Source organism: Bos javanicus, chromosome 19 (assembly GCF_032452875.1).
Source record: "Bos javanicus breed banteng chromosome 19, ARS-OSU_banteng_1.0, whole genome shotgun sequence".
NCBI lineage: Eukaryota > Metazoa > Chordata > Mammalia > Artiodactyla > Bovidae > Bos > Bos javanicus.
In genome coordinates this window covers 7,363,549-7,377,364 of record NC_083886.1, presented here as the reverse complement: position 1 = coordinate 7,377,364, position 13,816 = coordinate 7,363,549, and the positions used below count along the sequence as shown (strand labels likewise).

At 42.2% G+C, this 13,816-nt stretch overlaps 1 non-coding gene across 1 annotated transcript; it reads right to left on the bottom strand.

Moving 5' to 3' along the window:
* Positions 1-13,731: 13,731 nt before the first annotated feature.
* LOC133233111 (small nucleolar RNA Z195/SNORD33/SNORD32 family) lies at positions 13,732-13,816 on the bottom strand. The gene has a single exon (XR_009731589.1). It is a non-coding gene; the product is annotated as a small nucleolar RNA Z195/SNORD33/SNORD32 family (small nucleolar RNA).

Genomic DNA, 13,816 nt, shown 5'->3' with positions numbered 1-13,816 from the left:
CTTTGTTCCTTTTGTGTGAATGCATCTGTTAAGTCTCTTCGGTTTGCAAGTCACATCCTATCTAACTCATGTACTTGAACATACAAGATATTTTAGACTCACTTTACATGTAAGATCAAATATAGAGTGGTCTCGGATAAGAGTTTATGGGTGCTCAGGCTGGCATTTGGAATCAACTCTGTTCTTTAAGCTTTCTTTAATGTTAGGCTGTTTTTGCTGGCAGGATCACTTCTGTTAGCAAAGGGTAGGCCTGCATCTTCCCAGGTTTATGCCAAGTCAATAAAAGACAGCATTTCTTTCCAGTAGATCCAGAACCCTCCTCTGCTTCCCTCTAAAACATATGGCAATCCCTGCTGCAGTCACTGTGGTCACGTGGATAGAACGGTGCAAATCAACAATTACTTCATAAATGTGTCATGAAAATATCACTATCAGGAAGGTGGCTGGAATTTAATTTTAGGTAAAGTAAATGTGAATGTCTCATGTAATTGAGGTCAAGTTACCAGTCATTTGTCATTGAAAGACAAGTACTAAAATTATAGCCTTTGAGTAGAGAGTTGACATGAAATGCTGTCAGGCAAACTGTATATTTAAACAGTATTTGATGATCTTCTAAAAACACTGAGACTACTAAGAATCCTAACATTCTAGGTAGGAGATTTTTTAAAAGTCACTAAGCTTGCTCTGATTAGTAGAATTAAGGCCCTCTTGGCATTCAAGATTTCGGAATCAGGAAAGACAGTCCTACACAGCATTGAAACTTGAGGTTACATGGGAAACTGAGAACCCCTGAGCAAACAGTAAACTTCTTGTTGTTCAGTCGTTAAGACATGTTTAACTCTTGACCGCATGGACTGCAGCATACCAAGCTCTCCTGTGCTTCACTATCTCCTGCAGTTTGCCCAAACTCATATCCATTCAGTTAGTGATACTATCCAAATACAACATCCTCTGTTGCCTGCTTCTCCTGCTCTCAATCGTTCCCAGCATCAGGGTCTTTTTCAGTGAGTCAGCTCTTTGCATGAGGTGGCCAAAGTATTGGAGCTTCAGCATCAGTCCTTCAAAGAATACTCAGTGTTGATTTCCTTTAGGATTGATTGGTTTCATCTCATTGCAGTCCAGGGGACTCTCAAGAGTCTTCTCTAGCACCACAATCTGAAAACATCAATTCTTCAGTGCTCATCCTTCTTTCTGGTCCAACTCTCACATCTGTATATTACTACCAGAGAAGCCATAACTTTGACTATATGGATTTTTGCCGGCAAATCATGTCTCTGCTTTTTAATACTCTGTCTAGGTTTGTCCCAGCTTTCCTTCCAAGGAGCAAGCATCTTTTAATTTCATGTCTGCCATCACCATCCACAGTGATTTGGAGCCCAAGAAGATAAAATGTGTCACTGTTTCCACTTTTCCCCCTTCTATTTGCCATGAGGTGATGGGACTGGATGGCATGATCTTTGTGTTTTAAATCTTGAATTTTCAGCCAGCTTTTTCACTGTCTGCTTTCACCTTCATCCAGAGGTTCCTTATTTCTTCTTCACCTTCTTCCATTAAAGTAGTAGCATCTGCATATCTGAGGTTGTTGATATTTCTCCTGGCAGTCTTGATTCCAGTTTGTGCTTCAACCAGCCTAGCATTTCACATGATGTACTCTGCATAGAAGTTAAATAAGCGGGGTGACAATATACAACCTTGACATACTCCTTTCCCAATTTTGAACCAGTCCATCTGTTCCATGTCTGGTTTTAGCTGTTGCTTTTTTACCTGCATACAGGTTTCCCAATAGGCAGGTAAGGTGCCTATTCTGGTATTCCCATCTCTTTCAGAATTTTCCACAGTTTGTTGTGATCCACACAGTCAAAGGCTATAGTATATGAAGCATAAGTATGTGTGTGTGTTTTTCTGGAATTCCCTTGTTTTCTCTATCATCCAGTGAATGTATCCAGCTTGTATATCTGGATGTTCTTGGTTCGTGTACACTGAAGCCTAGCTTAAAGGATTTTGAGCATTATCTTGCTAGCATGTGAAATGAGTGCAATTGTGCGGTAGTTTAAGCATTCTTTGGCTTTGCCCTTCTTTGGGATTGAAACGAAAACTGACCTTTTCCCATCCTATGGCCACTGCTGAGTTTTGCAAATTTGCTGCCATTGGGAGCAGCACTTTAACAGCATCATCATTTAGGATTTGAACTAACTCAGCTGGAATTCCATCACCTCCACTAGCTTTGTTTGTAGCAATCCTTTCTAAGGCCTACTTGACTTCTCGCTCCAGGATGTCTGGCACTAGGTGAGTGACCACACCATCGTGGGGGTCCGGGTTGTTAAGACCTTCTTTGTATAGTTCTTCTGTGTATTCTTGCCACCTCTTCTTAATCTCTTCTGCTTCTGTTAGGTCCTTACTGATACCTTTCACCCTGTAGAACTCATCTTCCATTGTCATATCTTTTTGCTTTTTCATGCCAGTCATAGGGTTCTTTGGTCAAAAATCCTGGAGTGATTTGCCTTTCCTCCCTCCAATGGACCACATTTTGTCAGAACTCTCCACTTTGTCAGAACTCTCCACCTGTCTAGGGTGGCTCTGCATGGCATGGCATGGCATAACTCAGAGCTTCATTGAGCTATGCAAGTCCCTTATGCAAGACAAGGCTTTGATCCATGAAGGGGCATATAGCAAATGTCAGGGGCCTAAAAAACAGAACTGGTGTTTTGGAGGTTGACCTGTATTCCTCAGTGCCTGCCTCTCCTCAGGGGCTCAAGTATCCTTTGGAGCTCCTTTCTATTGTTGGGATGGATGCTGCCCATTCTAATTGATTTTTGCTCAGATAAACTCTTAAAAATCTTAATATTCTTCAGTTTATCTTTTAACAGCTCTGGTGTCAGAAGAATGAACTGAGCCAAAAGGACCTCAGCAGCACAAACAAGGATACTTGGATGTCTGCTGAGGTTTTAAGCTCACTGCTCTCCCACTGCTTCTGGAAGTTGTGAGCAAGTCCTTCTCAAATTCTAGCTCTGCAGTTTTACATGAGCGTTCATACTTTATTTTAGCATTTGTTTCTCTGGACTGGGGCCCCAAAGTTGTCCAGAAAGAGACTAAATCTGACTTAGAAATTGGTCTGGGTCTCGAACTGGACTTGGTCCAGCTTAGAAACTGGACTCAGTCCAGAGTCAGACGGGGTCTTATTCAAGTTGGACTGAGTCCAGTGTGAGGCCTCAGGAGAATAAACTTTTGTTTTAAGGCTGGACAAATGAGCTACCCTTACCAAAAATAATCTTGATCCTGGTGGCCACAGGGGAGACATTTTACCCCAGAATTTCTCATCATTTATGATGTTATCTAGAAGAAAAGTGATCTCATGATAAAGGGTAGAGGAAAAATGCTTTTTCCTTCTCTAAACCTCTTCGGTGATCAGGATGGGACCCACTGGGACATCCTTCTTACTCCAGAGCCTGCAGACAGCAAAGGTAAGGGTTCCTACCAAAGTCAGCTCTCTCATCTCTATCTCCACCTGTGGTGCTTATTTAACAGAGCAAGGTTAAATTGCACTTTCTCCCTTCCTTTCCAAATTTAGATTGACGGGGAGAAAACATTTAAATGTATCAGATCTTTGAACTGTGACTCTCAAATTTGCTTTTGAGTCCACATTCATTGTAGATCCCTTCTACCCCAAAGACACTCATTTCCTTCTTGTTTGTCTAACTTTTGTCGTGAGAACTTGGCTTAGCAAAAGCCAGGTTGGGATCCCCAAAATGTTTGACTTGGAAGAATGTGGGTTGCACTCCATGTGCAGCTGTGGTTTTATCCCTGTTGCCAGCTCTCAGCCCTTTCTTCATTTTGCTTACCCTTGGGACTTGCTCTGGATCCTGGGAGGATACGGTCTTTTGCACTCTCTTTGGGGACTTCTCTTGTTCCCATGGGATTGTTCAATACTACCAGACATATGTACTGCTTGTCCAGCTCAAACTTGACAATATATTTGGCAGGGCTTTTTTTTTTTTTTTTTTTTTTTTAAGTAGCTCTCTTGTAGGAAACTGGCCAAATATGAAGCTGATAATAAGTGCCTGATGGGAATTTGTTTTTAAGCCTTCTCCACTAAGCTAAAATGAAACTTTACACCAAGAGGGCAAGAAAAACTCTGAAGTCTTTGTGGATGGACTTACCAAAATGTTCCAAAGACATACAATTCTAAATCAAGAACATAGGAATCTTTTTGTATACATAATTTATTTTCTTATTGAAAGATAATTGCTTTACAGAATTTTGTCATTTTCTGTCAAACCTTAACATGAAAGGTGTGTATCTATATCTCCTCCCTTTTGAACTTCCCTCCCTTCTCCCTCCTCATCCCACCCCTCTAGGTTGAGAACATAGGAATCTTTTGATTTCCATCTTACTTGCAGATCTTCTCCCTGATGTAAAGAAGCAAACTGAGGATAATAAAGATGCATGAGTGTGTTGTCCTCCATATTGTTCAAGTTGCCGCTCAATTCTTTGAGGAATTAAAGAAACCTATATTATCTTACAAACCAGGCCTTTATTATAACTGAAAAGGAGGCTCTAGGAAGAATTCAAAGCCCACTTGTCCTTTTTACCAGTGCCCAAATATACCCTTTTCATCTCAAAATGTTTGCAGGTATTCTAAAAGTTATGAACTTAAGGAACAAAAGTCCTTGGTGCAACTTCCATTCTTTCTCTGTGTCTTTGAGATATAAATATTCTACATAGTCTTCTCTAGGATGCAAAGGAATCTCATAAGAAGGAGAGAAAAAAAGTCCATTTTGATAATTAGGAGCAGGAAACATCTTGAAAGTCTCACTCGGAAATATTAGTAAAAAACTATCTGAGCAGATAACCTTAATTTACTCCATCTTCCAGAATCACAATGGATTCAAATCTTCTTTTATAAACCACTGAGTTTCATATTATCATATCTGTTTATTTCTTTCTCTATCTATATGTTATAGTGAATTTTTTGTATTTCTGAATATTATTTCCAAAGTTATTTTTAAAGACTCCAGTAATTGACTTGAAGTTCAACAAGAATATACAAATTAAGTGAACTATCAGAAATATAGAAACGAACCCAAATCTTTTCCAGATTCATGTGATCTAGAATAATATTTGATAAATAAACCTGTTTTTCAAGGACAATTGAGTGGTGCTACAAAAACACTGAAAATACCCTCATTTTAATCTGGTTATATGCCCAAACTTTTATACTATTCATGGGGTTCTCAAGGCAAGAATACTGAAGTGGTTTGCCATTCCCTTCTCCAGTGGACCACATTCTGTCAGACCTCTCCACCATGACCCGCCCGTCTTGGGTGGCCCCACAGGCATGGCTTAGTTTCACTGAGTTAGACAAGGCTGTGGTCCTAGTGTGATTAGATTGACTAGCTTTCTGTGATTGTGTTTTCAGTGTGTCTGCCTTCTTGCAACACCTACCATCTTACTTGGGTTTCTCTTACCTTGGACATGGGGTATCTCTTCACGGCTGCTCCAGCAAAGCGCAGAGCAGATCGTGGGTGGCTGCGATGGGGCATAGAGCGCAGGCGGCTGCGATGGTGCATAGAGCGCGGCCAAGAGGAACTACCCCACGTCCGAAGTCAGGGGACAGAATGGGAAAGACGAGAGATCTCTTCAAGAAAATTAGAGATGCCAAGGGAACATTTCATGCAAAGATGGGCTCGATAAAGAACAGAAATGGTATGGACCTAGCAGAAGCAGTAGATATTAAGAAGACATGGCAGGAATACACAGAAGTGTACAAAAAAGTTCTTCACTACAAAGATAATCACCATAGTGTGACCACTCACCTAGAGCCAGACATTCTGGAATGTGAAGCCAAGTGGGTCTTAGAAAGCATCACTATGAACAAAGGTAGTGGAGGTGATGGAATTCCAGTTGAGCTATTTCAAATCCTGAAAGATGATGCTGTGAAAGTGCAGCACTCAGTATGCCAGCAAATTTGGAAAACAGCAGTGGCCACCTGGAAAACTCAACAGTGGCCACCTGGAAAAGCAGTCCTTTTCCAGGACTGGAAAAGGTCAGTTTTCATTCCAATATCAAAGAAAAACAATGCCAAAGAATGCTCAAACTACCGCACAATTGCACTCATCTCACACGCTAGTAAAGTAATGCTCAAAATTCTCCAAGCCAGGCTTCAGCAATACGTGAACCATGAACTTCCAGATATTCAAGCTGGTTTTAGAAAAGGAAGAGGAACCAGAGATCAAATTGCCAACATCGCCTGGATCATGGAAAAAGCAAGAGAGTTCCAGAAAAAACATCAATTTCTGCTTTATTGACTATGCCAAAGCCTTTGACAGTGTGGATCACAATAAACTGTGGAAAATTCTGAAAGAGATGGGAATACCAGACCACCTGACCTGCCTCTTGAGAACCCTATATGCAGGTCAGGAAGCAACAGTTAGAACTGGACATGGAACAACAGACTGGTTCCAAATAGGAAAAGGAGTTCGTCAAGGCTGTATATTGTCACCCTGCTTATTTATCTTATATGCAGATTACATCATGAGAAACGCTGGGCTGGAAGAAGAACAAGCTGGAATCAAGATTGCTGGGAGAAATATCAATAACCTCAGATATGCAGATGACATCACCCTTATGGCAGAAAGTGAAGAGGAACTCAAAAGCCTCTTGATGAAAGTGAAAGTGGAGAGTGAAAAAGTTGGCTTAAAGCTCAACATTCAGAAAATGAAGATCATGGCATCCGGTCCCACCACTTCATGGGAAATAGATGGGGAAACAGTGGAAACAGTGTCAGACTTTATTTTTGGGGGGCACGAAAATCTCTGGAGATGGTGACTGCAGCCATGAAATTAAAAGACGCTTACTCCTTGGAAGGAAAGTTATGACCACCCTAAATAGCATATTGAAAAGCAGAGACATTAATTTGCCAACAAAGGTCTGTCTAGTCAAGGCTATGGTTTTTCGAGTGGTCATGTTTGGATGTGAGAATTGGACTGTGAAGAAGGCTGAGCGCCAAAGAATTGATGATTTTGAACTGTGGTGCTGGAGAAGACTCTTGAGAGTCCCTTGGACTGCAAGGAGATCCAACCAGTCCATTCTGAAGGAGATCAGCCCTGGGATTTCTTTGGAAGGAATGATGCTAAAGCTGAAACTCCAGTACTTTGGCCACCTCATGCGAAGAGTTGACTCATTGGAAAAGACTCTGATGCTGGGAGGGATTGGGGGCAGGAGGAGAAGGGGATGACAGAGGATGACATGGCTGGATGGCATCACTGACTCGATGGACATGAGTCTGGGTGAACTCCAGGAGTTGGTCATGGACAAGGAGGCCTGGCGTGCTGCGATTCATGGGGTAGCAGAGAGTCAGACATGACTGAGCGACTGAACTGAACTGAACTGATAAAGGCATTCTGGATTTCTTTAGAAATGTCCTGTTTGGGGCCTCACTCAGTTTAAGAAAGCTTTCACATTGGATTTACCAGGATCAGGTTAACTAGAAAATCCCTCATAAGTTTCTGAAAGATAGTATCAGTAATTGTGTGAATGAGTAAGGAAAATTTTTGCCAAATAAGTAAACAAGTAAAAGGATGACTCGACATTGAAGTCAGATATAAATTTGAAAACTGAGATATTATTCAAATGGATTACTTCAAAGTGTCCAGATATTTAGTGCTAAGTACATTAGTTATTTAGTTGTAACTAAATAATTATTCATTTATTATTTGCATTTTTCCAGGATTCTTTGGGTGGTGGGCATCCTGTAGACCCTGCAATGGCTTTACCTAATAAGAAACACATATTTATTCAACACTTAATGTGTATTATATTCTTATATACTTTTTATAGGTTTATTTTTTATTCAATACTCATAAGTAATTCAACAGGTAGATGTCAGACAGTGTTGATATACAAATGAAGAGATTAAGTGACGTGTTTTGGGAAGTCACCATTTGGAAAATGGTGAAACTAGAACCAAAGCCTGTTTAAAGATTACCTCCTAATTCCTGTGCATTATCGTTTCTGTGTTCAGATGATGTGCACTCTTTCTGTTGCTCATAGGAATTTACAGTCACAAGAGAATAAACTCTGGGTTTGGACAAGCTTGTTTTGCCAGAAAAAACATACAATCACCTTCCCACAGAACCTCTGTAGTGACCCATTGATGAGAATAGGATCAGTTCAAGAAACTGGAAACATTTTTGTTCACTTAAAAACTTTGATGTTCTCGACATGGGTGGGTGGTGGTAAAGGGAGCCATTTGCCAAGCAGAACTGAGGTCAAACTAGAGCTATTTATCTTAATGAACTTATCTTATGGAACAGTGCAGAGAACAGATCTCTCGCTTTATTTCTTTCGATAAAAATTTTAAAGTCTTGTTTCACAAAGGTACCTTTCTGTCTCCTTCTTGTTTACTTAAATAAACTACATAGGAAACAGGCATTATTGTCTTTGTGAAAGCAATTGTAAAACTTGGTAAAACTAAAGACCCTAAGATAGCACATGGCCAAAGAATGAAAACACATTTTCTGTCCTCCTTCTCACTGAGGGCTCCAAGTCCACTTTGAACTCCAATGGACCACAGAGCCTGGTCAGTAAGTTTGCCATTGGCATCTCTGAATGACTTCTAACTTGAGGGGCTCCGTGGTCTCAGCGGGGCCTCTCTCCACTGATTTATTTCTATTTATTTCCTAAGGTAAACTTAGTTTGGAAAATTTTCTTTACAGTTCTGATATGACTTGTTCTTTCTTTCTAGGGTTACAGGGTAAGGTTTTGGATCATTTCCACAACAAAATTAACATTTCTGGCTCTTCACTCTTGTGCAATGAAAGCAACCATAAACTGAAAGTCAGGAAATCTAAGTTTGAAGCTTTTTTCCTCTTTGTGGCCTTGGGCAAGGCACCCAACCTCTCAGAGTTCCATCTGTCAGATCTCAGGGTCCTGTCTTGTAGATTCTTTACTATTCTTTTCTTTGTATTTTAAAAATCCTATTTGGGCTTCTATAATTCCCCAAATCATTATCAGAGAACATAGATGAGACGACTAAGGGAAAGAGCTAACAAAACTACCCAAGCTCTCATGGTATGACTGATGGGGAAGCCCAGGGATGATCTCTTTGGGGACAGGAAGCAAGTACTGCTGTGTCTGCAAGGTTTGGGGACACAGAATTTTTCAAGTTGGAGAAGCAATTGGGATCCCCAAGAACTGCCCAGAAAGTGTCACATGGAGTGTGCACTTCTTCAGTGCTTCTCCCGTCCCAGGAATCCAGGAAGAGTAGCTCTCCTGCTGTGTGACTTGTACTAAAGCAGTAGATTCCTATATAAGCACCCAGTTCAGAACAGAGAAAAGAATTAGTCTACTTAGTTAGTCTCTTTCTGAAATTCCTTTTTATTTTCTTTGAGTTTGCAATTTTACCACTGTCAAATATATTCTGTATACCAGTGAGGAGCTGGATTACCTGCTTTAGACTTGCACGGAGTACTTATAAAAAGTACTGGTTTCAGGGCTCTACCCTAGACCTACTGTGTTCCTGCATCAGGATATTTGTGCATGTGTGTGTATGCTGGTAGATCTGGAATCTGTATTTTTTATTCATACCCCACATGAAGTTTGAGAGCTTCTGCTCAACACTAATATAACAAACTATTGAGTGCATGAGCCTACACCTCTCTGGTTAATACCATCAATGGTTCCCCTTCACTGAAGAGTCACCTTCAGCTTAGATCAAATTATAGATATGTGTACAATAGACTATGTCACGTTGCTCTCACCTGTTGGTTCTTTTGGATACTTTGGATGCTATTTGCTCATTTTTCCTGATACTTCAAGCATCACCTGCTTCCCTGATAAATCCTCCACCATCTTAGGACCAGGCAGAGTTGAGTCCTTACACTGTATCCCTATAGTGCTCTATGCTAGGGTTTCTCAACCTAGGCTCTTTGGACATTTGGGGCTGGGTAGCTCTTTGCTGTGAGAAGCTCTCTTGTTTATTGATGAATCTTAGCAGCATTCTTGTCTCTCCCCACGAGATGCCAGTAGCAGCTCCCGAGTTGTGAGAACCGGAAATGTCTTCAGGCACCGCCAAATGTCTCTTGAGGAGCAAAGCTGTACCTGATTGAGGGCATTGCCCTAGACTTACAAACATCATAGCCCGAGCCAAGTCATGTGGGAAGTTGCTGCTCATTTATCTCCTCTTAGATCCTGAGAGTTCCAGAGTAGGGGTTTTGCCTAGTGTATCCTTCTGTCCCCTGTATAGCACCTTAAAACTTAAAAAAAAAAAAAAAGTCTATTTATTGGGCTGCATCAGGTCTTCATTGTTGACTCCTGTTGTGTCATGAGGGATCTTTGTGTGGCGCGTGGACTCTGGAATGTGAGGGCTTCAGCAGGTGCCGCACACAGGCTTCATTGCTCCAAGGCATGTGAGAGCTTATCTCCCCAACCAGGGATCTCAGCTGCGTCCCCTGCAGCTGAGCAGGTGGGTTGTTAAGCACTGGGCCCCCAGGGAAGTCCCCTTAGCAAAACTTGACGGATGCACTAGGTGTCAGAAGAGCTACATTTTAGCTTATGTTGGTGGGCTCTAAGTTTTAGATGTGGCGACGCTGGACAAACCAGTTAGCATCCCTGTGCCTCAGTTTCCCTCACTTGTAACCCTCAGCCTTGTGCCTTTGCGTTCTCCATGGATGGAATGAGAACGGGTCTGTAAAAGTGCGAAGTGGAGAAGGAAGCCTGCTGAAGGCAACCTGAGGAAGACAGGGTTCTCTCATGTTTTCTCCAGACACAAAGCTTGGGGAGTACTGAAAATTCAGGTTATGCAAACAGTACAGTGCCCTGTACCAATATCTGGAAGAGATCTTTAATCTGGAGCATTATAAACACGAGGAGCTTTGTTAAAATGAACAGACTGTGGAAACCTTAAAGGCTCAACTCCCTGCCCCAGATACGCGTTGTGGGTCTAATAAGGACCCAGCCGGGCCTGAGGGGGCCCTCTCTGCCCTAGTACGGTCCAGTGTTCTGTGGCCTCCAGGGGCTGTCAAAACCTTTCATTAGCCCCATTCTGTTCTGTTCTGTGCTGGGGCTCCCTTGTTTCCTGGCCTTGAATGTCAGTGCAGGAAGTTACCAGGTTTTACATCTATAATTGCACAGAATACATGGCATTAATAAGGGAGCCTCTTCACTCTTTGTGAAGATTTTTTCCTCTAGTACAGCCTATGGAATTCCTCTCCAGTTATTTATTCTCTTCAGGAAGGGTCTCCCCCACTCTGTCTCTCTCTCTTTGCTGACCTTCTTTATGACTTCCTTTTACACCCTGGGCATTCCATCGCTGTGGCCTCTGTGCTCTCCCAGCACTGTGGTGGGCTGGTTTATATACCTCCCTCCCTTTTGTAACAGAATGAATTAGTTTCCATGTTGAGTTCAGCTGAGAAAAACCTCTGCTGCATGGAAATGTAGGCTCTGATACGTGTATGTGTGTGTGTGTGTGTGTGTGTGTGTGTGTGTGTGTATGCCACCATCAACTCCCCTCTAGCTGCAGTTGGCCAGAACTTCCCCATTAATTATTTCACATCCCAAACATGAGGGCTACAAGCATTCACAAACTATAAAACTACACAGACATGTCAAAAAGTCCTGAATGCATATACTGTTAGGGCTACAAGAGAGCTTGGTTACCATTTAATCTAGCTCTTCCATTTGAAGTTTGTGACTATTGAAGCCTGACTTCCTCAGAGTATTTTCTTTGCAGTGTGACCATCTCAAAAAACCACCCTGAATCATTCTGTTCCTCTTTAAATGCATCACAGATAATCTCTATATTCCAACTGTTTCTGTACTTCATGATCCTTTCTCTAAACTTAAAATAATAATTTCCTTTCAATACAGGGCTTGGAGATATCTCCTCTGAAAGAAGTGGTAGGTGTTTCTAAAATGGTGAGGTCTATGTATTTTTACAGTAACACATGGTTTAGAGCAATGAACAGGATGTTTTTCCCATTGTCCTCATTGTTCAGTCCCTAAGCAAACTCTTTGTGACCCCATAGACTAAAAGCATGCCAGGTTTCCCTGTCCTTCACTAGCTCCTGGAGTTAAATCAAAGTCATGTCCATTGAGTCGGTGATGCCATCCAACCATCTCATCCTCTGTCATCCCTTTCTCCTCCTGCCTTCAATCTTTCCCAGCATCATGTCTTTTCCAATGAGACAGCTCTTCGTATCAAGTGGCCAAAGTATTGGAGCTTCAGCTACGGCATCAGTCCTTCCGATAAATATTCAGGGTTGATTTCCTTTTGGATTGACTGGTTTTATCCTTACAGTCCAAGGGCCTCTCAAGAGTCTTCTCCAGCACCACAATTGGAAAGCATCAATTCTTTGTCCCTCATCCTCATTTGTGGTCTAAATCTCACATCTGTAAGTGACTACAGAACACTATAGCTTTGACTCTATGGACCTTTGTCTGCAAAGTGATGTCTCTGCTGTTTAATATGCTGTCTGGATTTGTTATAGCTTTTCTTCCAAGGAGTAAGCATCTTTTAATTTTGTGACTGCAGTCACTGTCTGCAGTGATTTTTGAGCTCAAGAAAATAAATTTGTCACTGTTTCCACTTTTCCCCATCTCAGTCAGTTCAGTTTTTCAATTGTGTCTGACTCTTTGTGACCGCATGGACTGCAGCATGCCAGGCTTCCCTGTCCTTCACCAACTCCTGAAGCCTGCTGAAACTCATGTCCATCGAGTCGGTGATGCCATCCAACCATCTCATCCTCTGTCATCCCTGTCTCCTCCTGCCCTCAATCTTTCCCAGCATCAGGGTCTTTTCCAAGGAGTCAGTTCTTCGCATCAGGTGGCCAATGTATTGGAGTTTCAGTTTCAGCATCAGTCCTTCCAATCAATATTGAGGACTGATTTTCTTGAGGATGGACTGGGTGGACCTCTTTGCAAGACTCTCAAGAGTCTTCTTCAGCACTAAGCTTGCTTTATAGTCCAACTCTCACATCCATACGCCACTACTGGAAAAACCATAGCTTCGACTAGATGGACATTTGTTGACAAAATAATGTCTCTGCTTTTTAATATGCTATCTAGGTTTGTCATAGTCTTTCTTCCAAGGAGCAAGCATCTTTTAATTTCATGGCTGCAGTCACCATCTACAGTGATTTTGGAGCCCCCCAAAATAAAGTCTGTCACTATTTCCACTGTTTTCCCATCTATTTGCCATGAAGAGATGGGATGGGATGCCACGCACCTGCTACTAGGTTATCTGAAGAGCTCATGGACAGTTTTTGGGTTTTATTTTTTAAAAAAGGAATAAGCAGTCTGTTTTATTGAGTGCTCAGAGTAGGAATCCATTGGTATTGAGGATCTCTGGGAACTTGTAAATTTCCTTCTCTGTTCTTTTTGTCCTGCTTCCATAGCCTCATGAGCTGCTGCTTCTTTTGGAAATACATCTTGACCTTCTTCTTCCTCTTCTCCTCCAGGGTGGCTGTAACTGCCTGGTTCTCCAGCCAGCCTCCTGAGCCAGGTGCCCTAGGTAGGGAAACTTCTGCATAAGGTTCAGACACATGACTCAGAGAGCAGCAGGAACATCATCCACTTTTTTTCATGGAGTACTGGGATCCCTCAAATGCCCCGAGGCAGTCCAGAGCAGCCTGGCCTCATGTGGTCCTGGGGGCAGCATGCCTGTGCGCAGAGGACAGTGGGCTTGCTCAGTGGGGCATGCGAAGACATTGCTGCCCCTGCCAAGCAGGCAGGGTGGTGGCCACAGATGGCAGTGCCTGTGGACTCATCTCATGAGCGGGAAACTTGAACATGAGTGGGAAAAGTCCTCATCACTGGCCTC